Here is a 19,551-nt window from a genome sequence, read left to right on the forward strand (position 1 = left end):
TGTCAGATTGACACATGCAGATATGAAGGATTGAGACTAAAACCAGTTTTCTCACAAGAAAACTAGTTATAATGTGAAATTCTCATAATAATGATTGAAATACTGCCCTGGAATACATCAGAGATTTGTTTGGGTTGATGGTTATTTGTCTCATTATGGTCACAGTTCATCCTCCTTTTTTATTTCTCACGACCCCTCTGCTCACGTTTTTTTCCCCCCCTCCTGAAGGCAGAAACAGCCTTTTTACGCTGCGCCTTTAACGTGCCAATACGACTGAATGCAAAGCATGAGCCTCGACTATGCTGTTTAATTTCCACTTCATGCTTCTGTCGTATTACTTTACACTGAACCGCGGTGTCGAAAATAAAATGCTCGTAAAAAGAAGAGTCGACGACAGGCTGCAGCGCGTCTCCTATCAGGCTGCCTATAGAGCTGATGGTGATTCTAGATCAAATAGGGGAGCGGAAAGAAAAAAAAAAAAAAACACATCCACTTTAAATGTATTTACGCTCAAGTCTGGAAATGACAAACACTCAGATATCAGGAAAGCGCAGGCGCCAGCATCATGAATATTTATTACCAGCACTTGTGGCCAGTAAACCGAGCCTGACGTTTGTGTTACCAAGGTAGACACTCTGCAGTTTATCTGCGCATCAAATATCAGACACAATCGTGCCTCAGCCTTTCCCTTCATGTTGTTTTTACACATTTAAAAGTCAGAATTGTTTTGTTTTTCTCACCCTCCAAGCAATATGGGTGTTCAGTAAATGGATGCATCCTTTAGTACAATAACAGAGGTTAAAAAAAACACAGTAGACTTGTTTTTTCATGCAATAGTTGCTGCGTTCTGTGAGTTCTGGTTTATCACTTAAGTGGCCTTTTTTTTAATATGGCTGCTTTTGTATTTACACGTTTTATTTGTGCAGGTAAATGTAACTTTTTGGAGTGATTTTTTTTCTTTTCTTTTCACCAAAGCACCTCAGCACAACTTGCAGCCACTGGCACGTGTTGTCCAAGATTATAAAAAAAAAAAAAGATATAATCCTGTGCCCCTTGATGGATGAGGTGCTTTTTGCCAGCACTCTGATCTGCATGCCCAGCTGCCGCCACTCAATGAGAACTAAATCGATAAGTTAAACATTTGCAGTTAGGTTTAACTATTAGGTTCCCAGTGAAATGATCCTGTGCGAAATACAGAAAGACATGTGATATCTTTTTCTTAAAAAAAAAAAAAAAAAAAAACAGCTACAAAGTTTAAAAAACTTAAGAGTCATGAAATACCTCGCAAAAATGGTATCCTACAGTCTCCATCTGCTCAGCTTAAGAGTCCTAATACAAAAAGGTCAAATTCAAGTCAAGGCCACTTTAGTTTATTGGCATGCAGACATTTCAAAACGCCTCCAAGAAACTCTGTCGTATTTGCAGCCATAAAACCATTTCATTGCCAGGCTCTGGGTAATGGAGCAATCCATCCAACAGTGAACGTTTGCATACAAGTTACAACGATAATCCAAATATGAGATTTTTTTTTTTTTTTTTTTTAAATACAGAAAAATATTTATAATCTTCATGTACAGTAAGTGAGCTGAAGAAATACAGAGCTCCAGCTGGTTGTTTTGTACTTTTGAAGTTTGGGAATGTGACTTTTTTTAAATATATATATATATATATTTATATGTAACTCATTTTTTGACGCAATAAGCTCATCAACAAACAAGAGATTTGATCTATTTTATTTTTCATGGCTTCAAACAGTGCTGTGTTTTAAACGTAATCGTCATATTAACCTCCAAACTCAACAAATTCTGATTTATGACGCCTTGTTTAAGATTTGCCACCTTTTCTTTAAATCTGTATAATTTGCAAACAATTGCTCTGACATGTGTGAGCTGGTCACACAGCTCCCACATGTGTTGCCCGCTGAGACTAAAAGCTGCACTGGAGCAACTTGCCGTTTTTATCTGGGAAATAAGAGTTTATCCATCTTCAGAAATGGCATGTCAAACTATCACGAGACGTATAAAAAAAAAGACAAAACACGAATTCTCTCTCTCTCTTTGTCTCTCTAGATATATATATTTTCCATTTCTGTGTAGTCTAAGTGGTGTTTGGCTGCCTTATGATAATCCAGACTGGAGCTCATGTAGTTCACAGCTCTTTTTGTTTAACTACATCACTGATTGGGACATTAATCTCCGCTTTGCCACCACAGTGCCGGGGGTTGGAGAGGGTTCGTTATAGTGAAACATAGGCTCACGGTGACCCCCGTTGCATCAGTTGTGGTCTCTGACATGCTATTAAGTTTAGACCATGCAGGAGATTTGTGGAGGCGCTGACACGGTGTTTGACGTGCTGCTAAATGAGGCCACTCCAATTAGCTCTTTGCGACAGGGTGAGACTGCTGCACACCTCTGCAAAAAATATGCCTTGTCTGATTCCTATTTATTCAGGAAAAAAAGAAAGTCGCCTGAACGTGCAGCGACAACATATTCACACCTGAGCCGGTCACATTATAGCCTAGTGTTCGCTTAGTTATTGTGTTGTTATGGTGGTGACGTGCCTTGCTCAATGGCAATAGGGCGGGAGTTGCTTAGTGAGTCAAATCCAGGAAATCCCCCTAATTTAACCCCTTTGCAACCGTCATCCAATGCGCCCAATCCGTTAAAGGACCAATCTGTGTGTTTTGTTTTGTTTTTTTTAAATATGTATTTACACACACAGGTTTATTCACCTACACTTCCAGTGTCCTGAATTTGACTTACTGATGAAATATGAGCATTTTCTGTTTTCCTTGAAATATAAAATATAGACTGATTTCCCTCATTTGTTTAGAAAACAGCATTAGAAACAGAATTAGTGATTGTTAGTGTAGTTGTTGGTGTATTAGGAGAGTTGTCAATCATACTGGAGGTGATGGCAGTTTTCAGTCCTGCGTTTTCTCATTTTTGCTGATGTGCCTGTAGCCTTTTGTTTACATTAGGACCCTGTGAGTGAAGCTGATTTATTAAAAAGTTATAAACCAAAAGCTGATTTAATAAATCCATCGTCCTGACTGACTTTGATTCCACATAGTAAAAAGCCATGCATATGGTGCGTTAATGTACTGTTCGATGGAGAGGTCTTCTCGCTCGCAGAGCAGCTTGTCGACATCTGTTTGTCTGATGACTCTGATAATGACTTTGTTATTTTGCAATGAGGATGTCCAGCCAAAGATCGTCACTGGCAGATTTCTACTGCTCCATTCCACATTCACATTGTTTTCGTGCTTCATAAGGTGGCCTGGAGGAAAACATGGTTGTAACCACATGAACTTAAAGGTTTTCATTGTTTTTAGTGACACTAAGCCTGATGCAAACAGATGTTGGGTTTTCATCTTGTTGCATGCTCTTTTGTATTCTCTGGAATTTAGCAGAGTCCCAACTAACTAAATTAGTTGCAGACTGAAATTATGTTTTACAATTTGGACACGCCTATGTCCTCAGTCATTACTGTATTCTACAGAAACAAATGAGTTTCTGAGTAAAACTTTTTCTAAAAAAATCAACCTATATCATCAGATCTATCTTCTAATATGAGATTTTTTTTTTTTTCTTCAATTCATTAGCTTGTGCTCATGATGAGTTATGGTTTAGGCTAGAGTTTATGATTTACAGCACTTGTCTTGAAAGTCTCAATGCAGCTAAAAAGTAAAAACGGCTGGAGTTGCAAATCAAAGCCATAAAGTGTGACAAAAACATAAAAAAGAAATTCTTCAACTCTATCCAGAGCTCAACCCACACAAGCGATTGAATAGCAGTGTTTATACGTATTCAAAAAAGAAAACTGTAAGAAAATCTACTAAACTCACCAGCCTCTGCACAACCACTTTATCTTTTGGTTGCCTAAAATTCATAGTTGTGTTCCTGTTGAGCTGCTGCTCAGAACCTTCAAATATTTTTCAGAGACAAGAGGCAGTAAATACAGGTTGCTCTGCTTGCCTGTTGTTTTAAATGAAGATATTTTAAATAGCAATGATATTACATTTCTGTTCTTTCCTCATGAGTAAATCATTCCAGACAAAAAAAAAACCGTGTGCAACGAAACAAGCTGGAATCACAATCCCACTGGTTAGTTGGCTTGTGCATGCACAATTGCAGCCATTTTCATTTTTTGCTATGTTAATATCCACACTTTTTTCTTTTCTCCCTGCAAACATTTGGCGCTTTTGTAATTGTTCTGGCTCACTGTTGTTCAGTTTCATTCTGATAATGGAAATACATCCATCATTAGAGTCCAGTGCACGCTGTGGCCGTGTGTGTTGAGAAAGTGTGCACATCTGCACATATTCTCTATTGCTTATTACTGAAGTGTTTGACATCATTGCACATTCTCACTAACCTTATCAAAGACTTTCGAGCCATTCTAACACAATGTAGTCAGCAGTGCAGTACAGTAGGTATCAACAACACATTTTAACAAGAGAAGCGAATCAGCAGCAGCCTGTTGAAAACTACCGACTAATGCAACGCTTTAATCATACCTGATACATTCCACCTCTCTGCAGTGCATTCATTTATAATTACACTGGCATCACAGAAAGAGAGTGATTAAAAGTAAAAAAAAAAAAAAAAAAAAAAAAAAAATTGGCAAACAAAATGTGGTATGTGCTAAGGTATCATCATACCAGTGCGCTTGGCATGGGATATTTTTTCACCAGCTGCATCAGCAGGACACAGGTGGAAATGCAACTTGACTGGTGATGGGAGCCAAGAAAGACCTGGAAGCTGAATGTGTCTGTGGGTCTGTCTGTGCACGTGGGTGGTTCAGTATGTGTGTGTGTGTGTGTTTGTATGACTGTGCACTAAGTGTTGAACTCTAGCAGGCAAAGGATATTAGCTACCTAATGTTGCCAGAGGATAGATCTGGGAGTCTACATGTACATTATCTGTGAAGGAATACAAGTCATTATAGAGACAAACTGGCAACATGCAATGAAAAATATGATCAGACAAAAGGAAACAAAAAAATAAAGAAATCTTAAATTGAGCCTGCAGAGAACTTCATTTGGCACAACTGTATGTCAGCATTAGCTTATACAGGACTGTCAAAATGAAATATTGTGCTTGATTATTCAATTATTCAATCAAATGCCATATTGTACTTAATAAAAGATGATAAATTATGATCAGCTAAGTGAGATGTACCGAATCCTGCTCAACAAATCCCCGATGTATAACACATGGTTCAACCTGTGTGCAGCAGCTGGCTCCTGTAAGTATCACACTGTTTGATTTTTACGTCAGTGACTTTGATACTTCTTCTTATCAGAGTTAACTGAGTGATATGACGTGGATTAGGTGAGAATAGATGAAAATCTGCGATGTAACAGGGTCACGTCGCTTCCAGAAGCTGCGGTGACCTCTGTGCTCCTTTGACAGGGATGTGAAGAAACCGTGTGAAAGCACCTCTCCAGCAATATTGAAGACATACCAGCGGTTTTGAGTGAAGAAATAATCAAACTGCTGAAATTCTTTAGCGTGGGAAAATGTAAAATGTAAGACATGGGTTATGCTCCAAAACATGATCCTCACTATTACAGAAGAATCTTCACAGATTAAGTTAATATTTCATTATTTTAACCTTTTTCCATTCCATTGTCTTGCAATTATGGATCTGAAAAAATGTGTTTGAGATTGAGTTAAAGGGCTATTTTGTAAAATGTCAAATAATAAATAAAAACACAGCCTAGTTAAATAATCAGCTGCACATCTTGATTGTTTTCTGTGTTCTTACATTTTGATGACCCAAGGTATAAGGGATCATTTTGTATCAGTGCAATTTGGTCACATTAGGTAAACATGTTGGCAAGCAAGAAATCCATCCATCTCTTCTAACTGAGTGACCAACCGTTTGACGGTTGCAACTGTGCTAAGTCAATTTGTTTGCTAATAATAATTTTCAAAATGAAATGCCATGCGCTTCCTACATTATAAGCCGTGTATGTCCCATTAATTCCAATTGCCCGTTGCTCACTCATGGCTTGATTGATAATGATTGGCCCAAATTTGCTTGGTCCAGGTGTTTGCTGTTTATTATTTTTCCGCCACCTTCAATTAATCACTAATTGGTGTTTCCACCTGCGACGGGAAATTGTGGGGAAACTGTGGCCAAAGCCTCACGCTGCCACTTTTTGGCGGAAAATGTATTGAAATAGTTATTATTAAAATGCCAAGATTTTAATGTTTGTTTAATGAAAAAATAAACATCCTAAACTAAAATACATTTTAATGACTGCATTTAAGCAGCACCTGTATTTGTCGTGTCATTGTTGCTCGCACAGCGTGACATAGTCTGTGTTCGGGGGGATTTTAAAATTAATGACAACAACAAATGACGAGGGCTTATTTCAATGCTTCCCATGTCAGGAGATTATGTCTTGTGTTGAGGTGAGGTCATTGTGTGGGAGGAGACGTGACATATGTGATGTCTGCATATGGAAACACTTCATTGACTGTGTCTGAATAATATTGCATGAATAAAGACTTTTATCACAGAATGTGTTACTTCAAGTTAGAAAGTATTGGACTGTGTTTGTATTTGATTAATCATGTGTTTTATATTATGGATTTCACTTGAATATCATTTATCTGTTTCCAAATGTAATCATGAGCTCAAATTCATTATAAGATGCTTATATGACATGGTTACTTGTAGCGGTGGAGGAATCCATGTAGAAATTATTGAAGTCTGGTAAAAGGAAAAAAAAACAAACACTGTGTTTGAAAGGGCAAATAAAATGTTAGCTCTCATAAAATGTCAAGTCTATCCAGAAGATCAAGTTCGGAACAAACAGCAAGGATTTAACTGATTCAGAACATCTAAACTTGGCAAAAAAAATTATAGGAATGAAGACTGAAATCTAGATGAAAGTTTGTGCGTTGGAGTTTGTGTTTGTGGAGCACAGAGGAAGGCAGCAACAACTGAATGCAAACCCACATCTGAACAACAATGTTCACATTGCACAAGTTATATTGCAGTGGTGGTTTTAAACAGCATACTGGGAACTTGTCATCAGCTTTTGCAACTTAGCATTAAATGTTGAAACTCTGCTTTTCCCTGCAACCATCCAAGACGGATGGATAATAGCAAGACCACTATTATTGTTATTATATCTATTACATATGACATATTAAATATATAATTACTGCTCCAATCTACTGCAAATAATCAGTCATGTTTACTCGTAGCAAAACAAATATCAACACCAGTGTTTTAAGTGTCCTATTTGTCACATGACTTGTCTGCAGCCACTTGTTTTATTTTTTCTTTTAAACATATGACAGCTCCCTGCACTGGATCCACACTCAGCTATTTGGTATAAAGCCACGCGCAGCAGTGGTTTGTGTCTAATGGACAAGTGTTGATAAGTCCTTAGAAAGAGCATCCAGCTGAACTTCTCGCTAAAGGTTGTTTCCAAACTTACGCGACGTAAGTATCCATCTGTCATCGCTTCACAGCAAACTGCAGCCGCCGTCACTAAGCAGATAAATGGCGGCATGTGGCTATCTAATGGCGAGTAGAATGATTGTTTGAAAGCAGCTATTTCTGCAAATCATTTTTTTACTTTTTTTTTTTTTTTTTTTTTTTTTTTTAAATCTGTCCTCAGTTGTTTGTATTTTCCTTTCAGAAATAATTGGTTTATGCTTAAAACCTCAATCTGTAATTGACTCACACTGTTCAAGCTCTGCGCTGCACTGCTGGCTTGTTTATGTTTTGATTTATATGGTTGAGAATTCTTTTTTTTTTTTTTTAAATCTGAAAATGATCGCCTGTTTTAAAAAACACAGTAAAACATAAAATGTAAATGTTTTTGGGAGGCTGCAAAAGCTTTCTCTTCATTTAAGTTTGGAATAATTTGGGTTTCATGTTAAATAAACAAATTATTTGCTGCTTCCAGTCACACAATCATATCAGTTCTTTTGAATCTAAACATTTCACCTGCCAACACGTCATGAATTTAATCTGAACATCTGAAGATCAGAGAGGCTTTTTTCTCTACTGTTTTGGTAATCTAGTCAAGTCATAACACCCTGTGATATTAGGTATTGAACTGATAATACAAGATACAATATGAAATAAAGGGAGAGTGAACACAAAAAGCCTCTTCTTTTTTTTTTTCTCTCTTTTACACAGATGGCAAGATTGAATCAGGATTAGAGTCCATAGAAACACATCTTTAAAATAGTGTCAGCATCAAGCACTGCGAGTTAATTATAACCAAAGGGAGAGTGGAGGGATTAGTGTTTTGATCCCTGGACTTGTTAAACAAGACGGTGACGTACTGTAAAGGTTCCAACACTTGATCCCACTGATTCTTTGCACGAGTACACTGCAACCCCTTGTTCTCTGAGCCTTTAAGAGTAGACCACATATCTCACACCTGCTTATGTGAATTACAAGCATTGTATTCATATATATATAGAGGATGCCAAAAGTAGCACCATTGTCTAAAAAAAATATCTAAGATTTCAAGTTCACATTCAAGACTGTTTTTGACCAAGTGTTCCTCTTATAACGTCACCTTTGACTCACAAATGACAAATTGAGTGTATTTTTTTAAATAAACATTGTGGAATAAGATATATGAATGCTGCAAAGGACCGTTTAGGGGTTATTTGCATGCCTATTTTGGGAGGCATAGATTTGAATGACTGATGATATGTCATTGTCTCATAAGTAATTTCAAAGTTACATCACTCAGTGGCTTTATTCTGCTTCTGCTACAACCCAACCCAACCTCATGGCCACGTGCGGCGTTACATTAAATCACTCATTTGTGACACTTTCGTTGATGGAGTTTGGCTAAAATTCCAAACATTCATTACAAAACTTTTTTTTCTTTCCTTCCAAACATATGTTCCCCTCAAACTGAAACATCCAAAGTTAAAACTATCATGCCTTGTATTTTCCAACTCCTAAAAGTTTTTTTTTTTTTTTCTCCCCCTGCAATTAAGTTCATTCAAGTTGAGGATTGTTGCATGTGCAGATGGTTTGGAGAAGCATCAATCTCTGTCAGCAGTGTAATAATGCAGACATTCCATACTGGGACATTTCATGAGCAGAGGAGGCACATGAGAGGGGGGAGTTGCCTAAATCAAATAAAGGCTTGTCTTCTGGCTGAAGTCTGAGAACCAGCACCCCGGTGAGGATGCAGTGGGAATGAAATTACACACAGCCCCCTGGTTACACTGTCTGCATTTTTATACATTACAGTTATAGAAATGTTGTTAAGGTTTATCAAATAAAATTCAAATGTAACATGCAAGATACTCATCGTCTTTGCCATCTGGAGCCATGAATCGGGTTACTTTATGAATTTGTATCATAACGCATTAAGAAAATAATTGCATTTAAACACTGAGGTGGTGATATAGTCGCAAAAGACTTTCTATATTGCTCAGATGTTTGCCTGTGCAAATTACAAGCAAACTGGGACTTTTCAAATAAGTGGTTTTGGCTATTATAATCAGTTTTATAGTCAAATGTCATTAATATTACGAGCAAAAGGTGTTAGACTTTTCCCGAATCTTGCCAATCTTAGCCTACATTGTCACACAAACATTAAGCTACATCTCTATTTGTACCATTTCCACTCGCTTTCTGGCATCTATCTCTTAAAGTGATCTTTCATCCACTGAACAATCTGAACATGGATTCCAAAGCCATAAAATGTTGGCAGCACTTCTGATTCAGCCCCTTGTACCTCCTTTGACTTTGGGTCCTGGCTTGATGTTGACATCACATGTAGAAAATTCTCAGGCACATACCGGAGTAACACATGGAAAGTATTGGGGCTGCAGGGAGACATGGGATGGAGAATGATAAGACTGGATGCCCTTCATCTTTCTCTCTGAATACAGGCCTAAGTCAATTTTACTCTCAGCATGAGACTTTCTCCAGCCCAAGTTTTGAGTAAATCCAATCAGCTGTCCACAGGATTGAGATGTAGTGTGTCACTGATGACAGAGTTCGCTTTACAGCGAAGATGCAGTCCAGCATTTTTAATAAGTCACTGCACCATAAGCTCTTCCTAACATAATAATTATCATTCAAAGGGAATTATGCTTTAAGATTTAATGTACATCAATAAATGTTAAAGCAGTTACAGATGGCCTTGTTAAATTTTACATAATTCGCTCCCATTGGGCAAAACTGACACAGTTGGTTGTAAATTTCCATTCAGAACTCCATTAACATACCAATATATTAAAATGAATCTAAAATAGACCAAAACCCCTCCTGATTTAGATACAACAACAACAACATTCCCTCAAAGTTCAGTTTTTACAGTCATACTACCAAAAGGGCCTTCTGTAATGTTTTCTGTGTGGCGACCAGAGAGAAGAATAAGCTCTGAGTTTAGCATGGCATTGCATGAGTGCTTTGGCATAGCAGCATAGCATGAAATGCTTCAGTCTGCCAGGTGCTAGCTCCCAAATCCTTTTTTTTCCCCCCCAAATGTGCATCAACAGTTTTGACAGGCGGACTGTACAGTACTATTCCACACTCAACAGTGCTGCTGTTCCAAGAAGACAGAGCACACATATATCACATACGCATACAGCCCACCCCGTACGCTCTACTACTTCTTTTTTTTTTTTTCCTTTTGGGCACCTTCCCACCAAACTCCACCCCACTCTCTTTCTCTTCTCTAATTTTTTTTTTTTTTTTTGATTGGCGTGATTCCACACTCATTAGCATGTCCCATTATCTTCTGGAATATTCAGGGGAATGTTTCCAGTTGCTGCCATTCCAATTATTATAATATACAACATGGTTCATGACTTTCAAGTTTCTGGAAGTGCTTCAGCTTTTTGTCAAGGTCCTCAGTCACATGTGAGGGCTGTAGATTTTTCAAGGGCATCTGTTCCAAGCTGGCCCAGAAGAGAGACAACGCTGCAAAGGGGGGGGGGCCTGGAGCAAGCTGGAATGATCCACCTAGAATTTGTTGAATCAAATCCTTGCACCTGGATATAATTGTCCTGCTGCTGTGCTGGGAGTTGCTTCTGCCACAAAGAGACCAAATTAGTGGCCCGAAAATGGCGACCTGTCAAGACACGCAGCCTCACCTGGTATCATATTATACCAAGACAAAACGCTTTCCTTGCACTGCTGGTTAATGATTATTTTGTTTACGGGATCGGATAAATAAACCGCTCTGAATTGCTGAGATGATGTGTGTGAAATCAAGCTGCTGAAACACCAGCAAACAGTGCAGCAGTGTGTAATAGCTTCTCAAAGTGCTAAATGAATCATTTACGTCTGAACGAAATCAAATGCAAATTGTTTTTTGTTGTATTTAAACCCTTTTCTTTTGTGTCAACTAATGTTTTTAGTTCATTGCAGCATCATGTGCTTTTTTTTTTTTTTTTTTTTTTTTTTTAAAGAAAAGATCAATTGTCAAGTTCAGATAAGTCAACATCTGGTTTGGCATTGTAACAATGCGCATATCTTTGTAGTTCGCCATATGGATACATGATAAACAAAGGATTTACATAAATACCCAATCATCTAAAGAATTAACACGTTGCAGTAGTAATAGACTCTTGGGTGCAACCAGAATTTAATCGCTTCTTGTGTAGGATCAAGGGAGTCATTTCATCTGTATTTTTTTCAAATCTATAACTTAAACACAGTAAGCCATTATATGTGCAAACTCACTTATAGAGGACGTGTGCGGCTGCTTTGGGTCGGTCTGGAGTCTCGCTGATTGTGTGAAGTGAAAAGAATTACATCTTCTTAACTAAATAATGCAGTTTACCGAGATGGCAAGGATAAAGAATTACAACTGTGGGGGGTCTGGACAATAACTACCAACATTGATGAATCTCATAGAGGATAACACCAAGCCTAAGCATTTCTCTACGAATATTAATAGAATACCCTCTATTTATATTCCTCCATAAATTCCAGCTGCATGTGATGTTTATGGTATTCATTTCCAGGCCTGACAAATTAGTACTGCTGAGTAAAAGATTATCATCTGTTTTTTAAATTTAATTCTCAATGTTGGCAAATTTTTCCAGTACAGAAACATACCACAGTTTATCACAGGCCACCTTGCTGTTTGTATCACATATGGGTAAAAGATTACACAAGACTTTACATGAAATGAGATTCTTTCAAATTCTAATTGCAGTCAGATTTTGACTTAAAACTGGTCATGGTATTCAGTTTTATGTTTTGGAGAAGAGGACAACCTTTTTCTTCCGTTTCCCTGAATCTTCATGGGAGTGTTATTTTGGGTCGGCCCTGGCAGGGTGTTAAAGCGATGTGGTTGGAGTATGGTTAGGTGTATAATGGTTGCTGGGTGAAGCCACATAAGCAATGTGGCAGCAATGTGGCAGCAATGTGGCAGAAATGTGGCAGCCTTGTGGCCTCCGAATGCTTTCAGTGGGAGAAGGAAACATGTTTTGAAGCTGGAAGAAAGTCAACAGTGGAGTCAAGAGTGGGTTTTAGTCAGCAAAAGCACTCGTTTGTATGCTATAAAAATGACCTGCTCCTGTTTTTGCCTCATTTCTGTTCACGCACAAAGCTTCAAAAGGACTTTTAGTTAACTTTTTAAAGTTTTAATGTGAGAATGAATGAACTAGTGAGCTAACAAATACATTCTAGAGGTCCTGATATTGTTTAAAAATAAGTTTTTTTCATTTTTCATTAATTATTTTCTATTTTACAAGGATTGAAAGTATTTAACAACACAATGAAAGTGTGGATGTGTGTTGGGGTTTTCGCATTTTTTTGCAAATATTCACATTTAATGGACGGGAGGGCAAAATTCTTCAAAGCTTACTTTTCCAACTATTTTTCCAATGTTAGAATCAAAAGTCAGAATCATGAAATAATGCTTCAAGCTATTGTAAAACCATTATAATCACCTCATTTGACTTCCAACATATGCTTTCTAGTTGAAAACATCCCTGGAACCATTTTCAGTAACATGAAAACAAGCGTTCTCAGTAATGCACAGAAAATATGCATCCAGTTGTTTCATTCACACACGATAAGAGGTTTTCGAGGAAGCAATTGCTAAAATCTAGAGCAATACATCACAGCTTCTACGTCTCTGCACCTGCATGGCGAGGGACATCCTCGGGGGACTGGGGCTAGAGACAGTGTGGTGTGTAGTCTAATGGTTGAATCAGCTGGCAGGTGTGCCCCAGAAGTTTCTTCACCTCCTGCACACTGGACAGTCCATAAATGGTGTAACTGTTGTATTGCTTAGCTGGACAGAGAGACACACCTGAGCCAGTCTGAATTAAATGCTTAATGAGTCTGTCTTATTGTATGGAGCTTGTTTAAGTCCATGTAAGTAAACTATTATTTATCCTCCTGTTTATGTTTCATCCACAACTGTTTTCCAGTGATTTGTATTGTTTTTTTAGGAAATGATAAGGAAGTGAGAAGAAGAAAAATGTACTAAGAGGGTAAGATTTAGGATAAAATCTAACATCTCCTCACTGTGACTTTAACATTAGCCTGACGATAAGCAATTATATTAAAAAAAAAAAAAAAAAATCAAGATGACGCATCTCCGTTCTGGCACATCATACCATCAGATTGTTGAGGATCCTTGACAGCAAACCAAGATGAGGTCATGTGAACAGTGGTAGGTACATGGTGGTATTGAATTGCTTTCCTAATGACACACAGCACCGGATTGAACAACAATCTAAGTGGCTTTGAGCTAACAATGATAGAGATGAGCAGAAAGCTCAGAAACACCAATATTTTCTTTTAAGTTGGAATAAATTGACCCCTTTACCCCCCCTGAGTCAGGCTGTGGAGCTTGAATGGCCATTAGTGCCATCATAAAACAAATGAATCCCGCAGAAGATCCAAGAAAGCTGATGCTAATTTCCAGCGACAAAATCCAAACTAAGCAATTACAAGAGGGAAGCTCCACATAGTTATATTCCCTCTGCTGGTCTTGTTTGTCGTTTCTTTCGAAGATGCTGAACATTTCCTTCAGAAATGTAATCGGATCACTCTCAGTGTTGCATTCTGCAATTTTAAGTTTCACAGATTCAAAACAGTTTATTTTTTAAAGGATCAGTGTTAAAATAATATAGCAAAACCGGTATTGTTAGTGCTAGTATTACCCTACTTATCCTGTATGATGTTATGCTCCGTGCATTTATTGTAAAGAGCTGGAAGAAGGTTATGGGCTAAATAGTGGCACAAATTTTCAAGCAAATATGGATTTCAGTGAGGCAGCAAACAACTGAGCGTATGTATAATATCAGTAGACAGTAGTTGTATGCAAGTTATCTGCTGCAAGTCAAGTCAGTTGTATTTATAAAGCCCAAAATCACAAATTTGCCTCAAAGTTCTCCACAATGTGCACAAAATACGCCACCCTCTGTCCTTAGACTGTGAGAAAACTTAATTGGAATGAATGGGCTGCCATCTTGGATCCAGTTCTCACACTAAATCTACAGTATGTTCCTTGCAGGTTTAGCATGAACAGTGCTTTGTTAGCAGAATGGATATATGAAGCATTAAACATATACACACGCACACACACAAACTCACAGTGATCAAATCTTCATATCGATGTGCAGCGATTCTTAATTTATAATGAAAATTAAGCTTAATACTTCGGGACAACTAATTATAACTCATCTGCACACATGAATACTAAACATTCAGTATTTACAATAATTACAGTATAATAATGACAGTAATTACAATTTATTATAAAGATGACATTATTGTAATTTGTTCTCCATTTTCAACCCATCGCTGTCAACAAAAACTTGTAACATTCAGCTTCTAAGCTATTTCTTTTTAGTTGCAAGAGCTCCGTCCATCGATTGTATCTTTAAAGTTCTAAATGTGCATTACAGCTCACAAATGGTTGTTCTGATCATGTGATTTATGATGTTTTGCGGCTAGTGCTAACTCATGATGATTAGCATTTGTTGATGAAAGAATAATATGGTCATGTTAAAACTCACACACCTGTTTTAAGTATACTTGATGCCTCTGAGTCTTATTATTAATGCGGTGTGAATAATTTGGCCCTATCTGTCCCCCGGTGCCTAAGCTGAGATGTGTAATTTAAGAAAGAGGCAAGTCACTTTAAAGGCAGATTTACTGACTACTGTGTTGATACATACATAAAACGATTTGATGCTTATCTCCCTGGTGATATCAGATAAAACTACTCTGTTTCTATTTATGCCGAGTTCAAGAATCAAGTCATAGTTTTTCCATTCTACATGGAGCTCCCAAGTCTGTCTGTGTTCCCAAGTGTACTCTTTGCGTGGGCCAAACCCGTCTGCGGTGCATTAGTTTCTGGTTCTTGAGATTTAAACTGTGGCAGCAACACATAGTGTAACAGCTCCCCGGAGAGAACCAGTGATTGCACTCCAGTGCATGAGGTGATATTATGTTTAATGTGTCGGTTTATTCCTCGAGGGGTTCCCAACATCTGGCGTGCTTTTAATTCTTCCAACGCTCACGCTTCTGTCTTTCACTTCTCTTGAGTATCATTGGTGCAAAGCTTAGGCTGCTTGGGTCAGTTTTTATTTTTTTACATTTGTATTTCGCAGTTGTCAGTGTGGCTGTCAAAAGGAAAGCAACTATTTCCTGCTCTAATAGTCCAGTTTTTCTTCCCTTTTTTGTTGATTCCTGCAACTTTTGGAACTGAATATAGCAGCTTTTGGCATCTGTCAATACAAAGAATATTGTTACATGTTGGGATACTCTTTTTACTCAAGTTTCAGTGCTACCCAGCCTCTCAGGTACCTCTAGCAGCTTTCTGCAGGCCCCCTCTGTAGCCATCCCTTAGTTAGCCGTCCCATATTAGAGGCCAGCTCCCTGCAGTAAAAGACCCTGCCGGAAACTGGGTTTGATTTGTTGATGTGAGTGCGCTGAGGGCAGAGTGGGGGCCAAGCATTAATGGGATCGAGACAATAGGCCATCACTAATCAGAGACCTCAAGGTTGCCATGAGGTTAATTGTAATGCAGGTGGCACCAAGGGAGGGGGCGAATAAGAAATGTCGACTCCTTTACTGCCTTGGCGGCCATTGTGTTCTAACATTAAGCCCTGGGGCTAGGATTTGGCTTTCTCTCTCGCTCTTTCCCTTGTGTCCTCTTTACCTTTTAATTTCTTATTATCCACTGATTCCCATTCAACCTCCGTGGGTTAAAGAAAACCTTTTGCCACATGTCAAAAGGAAATGTTAATATTGAGCCTGTCCTGGCTGTTGTGATGCGTGGCAAACTATTGGGGGGCCTCCACTGGTGATTCAACAGTGCATTTCACATTCACTGGAAGCACTCCTGTTGCATCATTGTTATTTGTTTAAACTGACTGAAACAGCAGACCCTGCTTGCTTTTGTGTCAGTGAAAGACAAGAGCCTGGTCATGAATACACAATAGGACAGTGTCTTTAGAGCAGCATTTGTTTTAGGATTTGTTGTTTCTTGTGCCCATTTTTCTGGGTGGTTAGACTGAGCTGCATTTACCATGTTCATGTTTTTCAGAGATTTCCTGCGAGCTGTTGGAAATGCGGTGGAGTTTACAGAGAGGGACACATCAGTGAAACATTGAGTTTATGCTCAGCACACACAAATGTATGTACATACTGTATGTGCGTGCAGTTTGTGGTGGGGGCGACCCGACTTTGTCTCCTAGAAATTATGTTTATTTGCAACCGCAAATATGATCACTTTAAAACAAAATAATGAGGAAAAGTTTTTAATGAATCTATCTGGTGAGTCAGGATCCAAAATGTTCAATGACAACATTTTCCATTTCATCTTTGTTTCCCACAATATGTGCTCATAATGACTAAAGCAGGATTCAGCTCTTTTATGGTTATGATTAGGCACTTGGTTAAGGTTAAGGAAAGATCATGATCTTGGTTAAATACTAAAAAGTCAACAATGACCTGAAACACTTTATTAACATTTAACCAAAACCATGACTTTTTCCTAACCTTAACTGAAGTGCTTTTGTTTTCTAAACCTCACTCAGGATGCAAACCCTGGTCTCCAAAGTCAACATCCTTGGTAGCAATTACGTTTCCCTCAAAACATAACTGGAAAAAAAAAAAAAAAAAAATTAGTAGCATATGAATGTAATCTCTAGGAGACAGGATTGGGGCTACCACGGCCTTTGATGATACGATTATAATCAAATATCAGGATTCTTTATAGATGTGTAATTGGTTAATTAACATGAGTATCAATATTTAGATTTTATTTTAATCTCTGTCTGCAGATCTGATTTGTTATTACAGTGAACCATCATTCATAACCATCTATTTAATCCTATTTGATCTGCTTCCTTTGATTTAATGTCCTCTAAAGTCTGACATTTTTCTTTTTTCTCTTCACTTCTGCATCGTTCTTCCCACAACTTTGAATCTTGTCCTGACACTTCAAACTCCATAAATGCTGTGGACTTCCAAAGTTACACAGCCAATCACACTAACTTGTGCGGTTCTAAGCTCTTGGCGTCTCTTCACCTTTGCGTTTCGGAGAGAAGGGGTCAACTGGAGTAACTGGAGTAAGAGGAGGGAGGTGGATTGCCTTGAAAGACAAACATCTCGCTGTCTGCCAACCTGCAAATGGCCCTTGTGTTTATTCAGCTGAGGATTGGACAGCAGCCAGAGCATCACTGCAGCAGACTCCTTCTTCCACAGCATATGTGAGGGCAATACGTTGAAGTTTGCGTTTGATACATGACAAATGAGACGGTATTGAACAGCGGGGATGCTGGTAAGGCATGGCTGGATGAGGTACAGCCAGTATGGTAGAGGGTAAGAGGGATGGGGGCGCCATGCCTCTGCCAAGATCCATCCTCATTAAACCATCATGTTGGGGGAATTGCTTTTACTGATGTTTAGATTTAAGAGATATTGTGTAAAAGCACAAAAATGCAAAAAAATTTAGACAAAATAGCAATTGTATTGTTATCATTGTCATTATGTTCCTATCACATGTCATTACTGCTGAAAACTCCCTTTGACCAAAGGGTGGATCTCTATACTTGTCTGCTCTGATCACCTGTCTGTGTCGAAAATGCTAATTAGCCTCAAAGCAGCCGCCTTTCGTTTAGAAAGCCTTTACATCTTGCATGCAAAAATATGCATTTCGCATTTCAGCTTTATTTTTAATCCAAGAGTTTCAAACTTGCACCATCCAAATAGTATTAACCTGGTGATTATGCAGTACACTGGCTTTAAAATTGCAAATGTTATATACACCTTTCATCTTTCACCCACTTCATGTGACCAAGACCTTGGTCTGACAAAACCAGATAAAGTGGCATTATTCCAAGTATGGGCTGATATTTACCACATTCATCCGGATATGTGACATTGAGAGGGACAAGCAGAACCAGCAGGGCGATTAAGGCCCTATTATCACCTGTGCCTCCAAGACATCCGTGACTTCGCCACATATCCACATGGGCAGGAAATCTGTCGAGCTGCAGACTAGCAGTGACTTTGAAATCAACCTCTTACGATGAGTTGCAGTGTGAAGCACTTTGAAAAGCAAGATGGTGCTTACCTGAGCAGATCATCTGTTGTCACTACACGTCTTTGGGGGTTGGTCGATCACATCCGTCAAAGTGTTAAGGAGGGTACGCATCATGCGGAACAGTCTTTCATCTTGCTTAAGGAGGAGTGTTGCGTTCACTCCTCCAGCTAAGCTCTGAACTGACACCTCTGTCCTGATCAGTTGGCCTTAACTGGGGGTTGATCAGCAGCTCTCAAATTCAATCAGAGTGGAACCTCGTGTCAGTGTCTGAGCAGGTTCTTAATCCAAACCTTTTTCAAAACTTTGCATCTTGGTGATGTTCTTACAAACGCAAGTCGCAATTGAAAAAAAAGCGGGTAAAGCTAAAGAGATCCATCTGGATGTTGACAGTATTTTTGTGGGTTTCTGATTGGCAGGTCTCATGACATTGATATCATTAAGAGACGGCAGTTTTTTGTTTTTTTTAAAAAGTGTATTTAGTGGTTTAAGGCTTGTGTCAAAGCATAGTTTTACTGTATATGTGTAATGGTAATTATACCCTGTTCTCACAGGATAAAAAAAAATGCAATAAATATGTGGTGATTTAGATTAGTTGTCATTTAGGCTCAGACAGATGCATTCTATATAATTGCTCCTTATTGCTGCTTTTGATGTAGATTTTTTTTCCTCCTCAAATGGGGTTTTTTTTTAGTGGTTTGAAAGGGAAGCAAGCCATTAAATGGTCAGGGATGCTTTCACTGTCTGTTAATGGTAAAACATTGATTGACTAATAATCACATAATGTTTGAGTGTCTAAAGACCTAATCACTGCCAAGAGAGCGGTGCAACAAGTCTTGCTCTTAAGGAAATCCTGATATTTCGTCACTGGGGAGAGTCTGTCTTTAAAACGACGTTGCGTACAATCTCTCATCTTAGATGTAGCACCTATTGAGAGGTGTAGACTGTCTTAAGTGAGAGTGTGAAATCCTTTAAGGCTCAGTGATGGAAAATGTGTCTAAATTCCCAACTTGACA

The 19,551-nt window shown here is 38.4% G+C and overlaps 1 protein-coding gene across 5 annotated transcripts in view; it reads right to left on the minus strand.

Annotated features, from left to right (window-relative positions):
* zic4 (zic family member 4) overlaps positions 1-19,551 on the minus strand; it is a 112,640-nt gene that overhangs the window by 13,569 nt on the left and 79,520 nt on the right. Inside the window, exon 2 of one of the 5 annotated variants that reach the window (XR_010925077.1) lies at positions 8,987-9,833. The exons of the other annotated variants lie outside the window; for them this stretch is intronic. The gene's annotated coding sequence lies outside the window, so the exon portion shown is untranslated. Of the gene's footprint in view, positions 1-8,986; positions 9,834-19,551 lie in introns of those variants that run through there. 5 annotated transcript variants of the gene reach the window in all.

This window comes from Thunnus thynnus, chromosome 21 (genome assembly GCF_963924715.1).
Source record: "Thunnus thynnus chromosome 21, fThuThy2.1, whole genome shotgun sequence".
Classification (NCBI taxonomy): Eukaryota; Metazoa; Chordata; class Actinopteri; order Scombriformes; family Scombridae; genus Thunnus; species Thunnus thynnus.